Genomic DNA, 7,227 nt, shown 5'->3' on the forward strand with positions numbered 1-7,227 from the left:
ATTTTAAAGATGTGTGGTATAATTCAGGATTAGATATACAAGGCTTCTATAATTTAAAAGGGAGATCCAGGAGCTTGATTATTAATAGATTTGGGTTCATTTTTTTTTTTCCTCAAAACTCCTTTCTAGGTGCTTGAACAGTTTTACATAAAGGTAAACATTTTGGAAACAAAACCAATCGTCAAGTCCAGGCAGCTGTTACACACATGTTCAGGGCCCAGGATGAAGGAGGGTTGTGTGGTTGGGGACATGCTGTGCTCAGCTGGGCTGGAAGACTCTTTGCCAACTCCGGGACCAGGCTCAGTCATGCCATCCTTCAGACACCCCTTCCCCTCCTAAGGGCCTTTGCACTCTCGCTCCCTGACCTCAACCGGCCCAGGAAAGGCAAGTGTCCCAGGGACTCTTCCTGCCAGCCAGTGTTTCCCCGCAACCCTATTTCTAGCCAGCTGCTGACACCAGATCAGCATTTTCAGCTACGGTTATGACACAGAGCATTTGCTTCCAGCAACATCTAGTGGCTCTAAATAATTTATTGAAGTGAATGGCCCGTTTATAAAAAGGGACATCAAATTTGTTTTTTATGTATGTATTTTATAGCATTTTTGATTACAAAAGGAACTCATGATCATAAGAAACACCTCAAAATATGCTGAATAATAGCAGCCTTGGTAATCAGATTTGTTTCCAAAATTTGACCCAAATCTTTCCTGGTGCACTTGAATTGATAGTGACAGGCCCCTGTGAATCCAAGCCCCAAGTAACCACGGCCACTGTAGGTCACACTGTTTAGTGGCTGCACGGTGTTTCGTAGAATGCAGAGGAGTGGGGGACAGTCTGTTTACCATATCCTTTATTAATGAATTCTAGAATATTTTCTAGGTTTTCTGGTTTTGTTTTTGTAGGCTTGTTGGCTCATGCCTGTCATCCCAGCACTTTGGGAGGTGGAGGCGAGAGAATTACCTGAGCCCGGGGGTTCAAGATCAGCCTGGGAAACTTGGCGAGACCTCATCTCTACAAGAAATCAAAAATTAGCTGGGCGTGGTGGTGCATGCCTGTGGTTCCAGCTACTAGGAAGGCTGAGGCAGAAGGATTGCCTGAGCCCAGCAGGTCCAGGCTGCAGTGGCCATGAGCGCGCCCCTGCACTCCAGCCAGGATGACAGAGACTCTGACTCAAAAAACCCCAACAAACAAACAAAACGACAAACAAACAAACAAATAAATAAATAAATAAAACATTAACTCAGTCTAACCAGAAAAGTCAAATTTAGTGGAGAAAGAAAAAAGTGGAAAGATTTGAAACAGTTTAAACATTAAAATAAACTGAAATATAAAATGAATCTAATCCGTCTTTTCAAAGGGATGTCTAAAATTATCCTGATCTGTGAGAAAAACTAGCCAGTTCGTGATCAATCAGTAATAATGAGGTTCGCTCCTGGGTCCTATGGTTGAAGAGTGAGAGGAAGGTTGTGGCAAAAATGACAATGCTGTATTTTTGTTTGCGTGTTAATGAGCCTCCACCCAGTTACACTGATGGAAGTAGTTGGAGCTTCCCCTGGGCAGCACCCAGGAGCTCAGTGTGGCCACTACCACTCAGATGCCCTCCCGGATCCCACAGCCAGGAACCGAAATCCAAATCTTGGGACTCCACGTCTTTAGGGCAGGCCAGCGCTTGATGCAAAGAACTTTCTTATGGCTCTCCAATGCCTCATGTGTCTCTCCACATGTCTAGGGCAGGAGCCTCCTCTCAGAGCACGACCACAGCCTGGAGGACCCCTGACAGGGAAGCACTTCAGAGGCTGGAGCTAATGTCTGAAATCCCGTGTAATCTTTAAGAGTCTCTGAGTCTGATATTTTAAGACGCTAACCCAGGGATTAAGAACTTTATACCTTTGTTTTAATGATTGAAAGATAAAAGGGGCCTGGCTCAGTGGCTCAACCAGTAACCCCAGCACTTTGGGAGGCCGAGGCAAGAGGATTGCCTGAGCCCGTGGGTTTGAGACCAGCTTGGGCAACTTGGTGAGACCTTGTGCCTACAATACATTGAAAAAATGAGCCAGACATGGTAGTGCGTGCCTGTAGTTTTGGCTACTTGGAGGGCTGAAGTGGAAGGATCACTAGAGCCCAGCAGGTTGACGCTAGGGTGGCCCGTGAGCATCCCACGGCACTCCAGCCTGGGCAATGGAGTGAGACTCCAACTCCAAAAAAAAAAAAAAAAGAGGGAAAGAAAGAGAGAGAGAGAGAGAGAGAGAGAGAGAGAGAGAGAAGGAAGGAAGGAAGGAAGGAAGAAAGAAAGAAAAGAGGAAGTCTTGAGTTGAATAGAAATAAACACTCAAATTTTTTTTTTTTTTTGGAATCAGCATTTTATTTATCAAGGAATTACCTTAAATAACAATTTAAAAATTCAGTTATGCATTGAAAATAGGTACCCTGCTACTTTCTAGAACATTATTCCAAACCCTCATTCCCTCAACCAAGATTTAAGTTTAATAATCTACTGCAGGATGCCAATTAAGACTTCATCCATCACTTTGGACTTGATTTTGATACCTTGTCCTGTTTCCATCACCCATCAAAATGATTTCAGCTTCCTAAAAACATTTTAACAATATTTTAGAAAAGTCTGTCCCACCATCCAGCACCCTCCAGATTTTTAACAGTGAAGAATGTTACTTGTGCAAGTCAGAATCTGATACCAATTAAATGGTGACAGCTTTGCCAATAAACAAGAATATGCTCTTCCATGTCTAGGAAGGGAGACTGCCACATCTGACAGGTCCCAAAGATACATGGAGAACACTCAAATTTAAAGCAAAGGTATATATGAACGATGGAATATTATTTGGCCTTAAAGGACAAAATTATGAACTTCACAGCAACTTGAATGGAATTAGTCTATAATACTGAGTGATCCGTCACAGAAACAAAGAACTGAGTACCACAGTTCTCACTCAAGCAGACCTTGGACAATTATCATAATACTGTAAGAAAGGGATTGACAGTAGTGGGAAACTGCCAGGGGAAATGGGGGCATACCTCATCAACAAGGGTACCTGCATAATGAACATTTGCAAACCTAACCCTAAATTGTATTTCACTTCTTCAAAATAAAAAAATTTTAAAAAATAAATAAATGCTGGGCTCAGTGGCTCAGCCGGTAATCCCGCGCCTTTGGGAGGCTGAGGTAAGTGGATTGCCTGAGCCCGCAGGTTCAAGACCCGCCTGGGCAGCAAGACCTCATCTCTACAATAAATCAAAAAATCAGCTGGGCATGGTAGCACGTGCCTGTAATTCCGGCTACTTGGAAGGCTGAGGTGGAAGGATCGCTGGAGCCCAGCAGGTCATGGGTGCAGTGGCCGGGAGCGGCCACTGCACTCCAGTCAGCGCAACCGAGTGAGACTCCAACTCAAAAAATAAATAAATTAATTAATTAAATAAATAAATAAATAAATAATGCAAGGGTGTCTAGAGATGTATGGAACCGGATTACACCTGTATGTGAGTTCTGCGTTCAGCATCAAAGGGAATTTTTATAAATGCACAAAAGAACATCCTCATAATGGTGAATGTGAGTCTAACAAGGGTTCTCTGTCCCCTTCTAAAGCCCTAATGCCAAAGCATCAGACTTCTACGGGCCCAGTCTGGCAATCTTGGTGCTATGCCAGAAGAACTCAGGTGACCTTACCCATAGCTGTTCACTTTACCAAGACTCTGCTGGTCCACTCCTCTCCCTTCAGCGTGACACGGGAGCAATGGCAACCTTGGCTTTGACCTGTATGTACAACAAGATCCCCAAGGTTCAGAGAAAGCTTACAGAGTCCTGTTTGGTCAGGTATTAAAGGATATTGTGGAAAATATCAGCAAGAGGATCAAAGACAATGGCATCACCGGAGACATCTACAGTACTGGTCTCACCATGCAGGCTGTCTCTGTAACACCTGAGCAACTAAACAAGGAGTGGAACAGCAAAAAGACCATAGACACAATATTTGATGAGATTAAACAGGGGAAATTCCATAACCCGGTGTCCATTGCCCAAATCCTCCTTTCCTTGAAGGACAAGACATACCTAGATGTGCCTCTGGTGACTTGTAGCCCTGATCATGAGGTGTCACCCACTCTACTTGGCCACCCTAGCTCCGCCCCCACCTCGGCTTCCAACATCACAGTGACGTACACCATAAATAACCATTTGAGGGGCTTAGAGCTCCTCTTCGACGTGACCACTGATGTGAGCATGAAAAGTGGATCAGGGCTACTTGTTGTCCTTTAAGAAGCACAGCGTAAAAACCCAATGTTCAAATTTGAAACCACAATGACATCTTGGGGCCTTGTCATCTCTTCTATCAACAACATCACTGAAAATATTAATCACAAGACATACTGGCAGTTCCTTAGTGGCATAACACCTTTGAATGAAGGGGTTGCTGACTATATACCCTTCAACCGCGAGCACATCGCTGCCAATTTTACACAGTACTAAGGAGGAGGTGAGTTCAACTTCTTTTGAAATCTCCAAAGGATGAGCAAAATTTTATCTGTGCAAAAAAGTGAATATCTTCAAAGTCATCATATTTCTGATAAAAAACACAGAAAACTACCATGCAGAATAAAGATGCAAAGTTTGCAACATCAGTGGCCCTTGAAAATAAAATTTCTAGTTTCTCAAAAAAAAAAAACAACAACAACAACAAAGCACAAAACACTTATTCTCAGAAAATAACCATTTTGGGAAGTATGAGCCCTTCTTGAAATTATCCTATTTTTATTAACATGGTTAAAGTGTAATTCCTTGAATTGTTAATGTTTTGGGTTATCTATTGCAGTGTAACCAATTATCCCAAGAGTTAGTAGTTTAAAACAATAATCATTTATTATTTTTGACAATTTTGTGGGTAAACTCAGATGGACAGTTATTCTACTTCATGTGTTTTTTTTTTTTTTTTTTTAGTTGGAGTCTCACTCTGTTGCCCAGACCAGAGTGCAGTGGCCGCTCCCGGCCACCGCAGCCTCAACTCGCTGGGCTCCAGCGATCCTTCCGCTTCAACCTTCCAAGTAGCTGGAACTACAGGCGCGTGCTACCACGCCTGGCTAATTTTTTTGATTTATTGTAGAGATGAAGTCTCGCTGCCCAGGCGGGTCTCGAACCCGCGGGCTCAGGCAATCCACTCACCTCAGCCTCCCAAAGGCGCGGGATTACAGGCTGAGCCACCGAGCCCGGCTTACTTCATGTGTTATCAGCTGGAGCAACTGTCAATTGGGCTGGAACATTCAATACAACCAACTTTGTTTAATTCCAGGAGCATTCCAGGTGGTCTTTGTCTGTATGGTGTTGACAATTTGAAAAACTAATTGATATAGTTTCAAATTCCCCACTTCTAGTGATGTTTAGGAAACTCCCATTTGTCAAGTTTTGGTATAGTATCCAAGAAAATGTCCACAATTACCCAAAAAGTCTAGTAAAATATTCTATCCTTCTCCAACTACTTCTCTATTTGAGGCTGGATTTTTTTTTCCCCCCACATACCTCAACCAAAGAAACATGGCAGCAGACTGGCTGAAGCAGTGGCTATGAGAACCCAGCAGTCTTCTATTAGGCCAGATAGCAAAGAGATCTGCAGACATTTAAAGCAATGCCATTCTTCCTACCAATTTTTTTTTTGTTTTTAAATAAAGTTATTTTTGTAATGCTAATATATAATGATGTATTTTTTTTTGATGATTAATAATTATTTTAACTGGGTGTGGTGGCTCATGCCAGCACTTTGGGAGGCTGAGGCAAGAGGATTGCCTGAGCCCAGGGGTTCAAGATCAGCCTGGGCAACTTGGCGTGACCTCATCTCTACAATAAATCAAAAAAATTAGCCGGGCATGGTGGTGCATGCCTGTAGTTCTAGCTACTTGGAAGGCTGAGGTGGAAGGATCGCCTGAGTCCAGGAAATGGAGGCTGCAGTGGCCATGAGCATGCCACTGCACTCCATCCTGAGTGACAGAGTGAGACTCACTCAAAAAAAAATTATTTTAACTATTTCTCAATTTTTAATTTCTAATACCATAAACAGTAATATATATAAACCATGAAAGTAACAGTTCTTTGAGATCTTCAATATTTTTTTTTTAGTTTCTTTCCATTTTTTGTAGAGTTGTGGTATTGCTGTGTTGCATATGCTGGTTTCAAACTCCTGGTCTCAAGTAATCCTCCTTGTGTGAGCCACTGCAGCCAGCCTTCAATAATTTTTAAATGTGTAAGAGGATTCTGAGATCAAAACATTTGAGAACCACTTTGGTACAGGCAAAGTAGAATTGGAGATACTAGTGAGAAAAAAGCGTGGACTGAGAAACAACTGGACTAAGATGGTAGCAGAGAGTTAAGAAGGGACTCAATTTTAGAAATATTCTGAAGGGAAAGTTAAGATTTGCTGATGAATTGGGTGTGGGAAATGAGAGAAGTCAAGGATTATCCTAAGGTTTTGTTTTCGCAGTTGGTCTAGGCAAAATGGTAGAATGGAATTGACACGTAGTCAGATGGGAAACACCAGGGAGGAGCAGATTTGAAAAAGAACAGAAGGAGCTTATTTTGGACATGTAAACTTTGAGGTGCTCATTATATATCCAAGTGATAGGGTGGTTGGGGCTGATATAATCTTTGGAGCGTTAAGCGTGTGGATTGCGTTTAAAACCACAAGACGGGATGAGATCATCAACGGAGGAAAGGAATAGAGAAGAAACGAGGTTCTAAGACTGAGTCTACAGATCCTCTAAAGTTGAGAGTTCAGGGAGACGCAGAAGACCATCAGAGGAGACAAGAGCAAGCCGTCAGGATGGGGAAAAATAGGAGAGAATTGTGTCTTAAGTTGTAGGATGTTGATAGGCTGAGCACCGCAAGACTGAAATAGATCAGAGCAGTTTGAGGGTCTGTGCACAGGGAAGGGAGCCGAGTGAGCAAATGGCCCAAGTCAGGAACAGCACGGTGTGCTAGGGAGTGAAGGGCAGACTGGGGTGGGAGTGCAGGCAGGAGGCTGGAGTGCAGGGCCTGCTATTCCAAGCTAAAGAGCTTAGACTTTATGCTGCAGGTTTGGGAGAGCCACTTCCAGGATTTAGGCGGAGAGTGACACAGCCAACTCTGTGTCACTTTATTTTATTTATCATTTATTTATTTATTTTTTGAGTTGGAGTCTCACTCTGTCGCCCAGACTGGAGTGCAATGGCTGCTCCCGGCCACCGCAGCCT

The 7,227-nt window shown here is 43.0% G+C and overlaps 1 pseudogene; it reads left to right on the forward strand.

The window, feature by feature from the left end:
- Positions 1-206: 206 nt before the first annotated feature.
- On the forward strand, positions 207-4,480 carry LOC103271591 (annotated as a pseudogene).
- The last annotated feature ends 2,747 nt before the right edge of the window (positions 4,481-7,227 follow it).

Source organism: Carlito syrichta, unplaced genomic scaffold, assembly GCF_000164805.1.
Source record: "Carlito syrichta isolate Samal-C Ts95f unplaced genomic scaffold, Tarsius_syrichta-2.0.1 Scaffold311780, whole genome shotgun sequence".
Taxonomy (NCBI): Eukaryota; Metazoa; Chordata; class Mammalia; order Primates; family Tarsiidae; genus Carlito; species Carlito syrichta.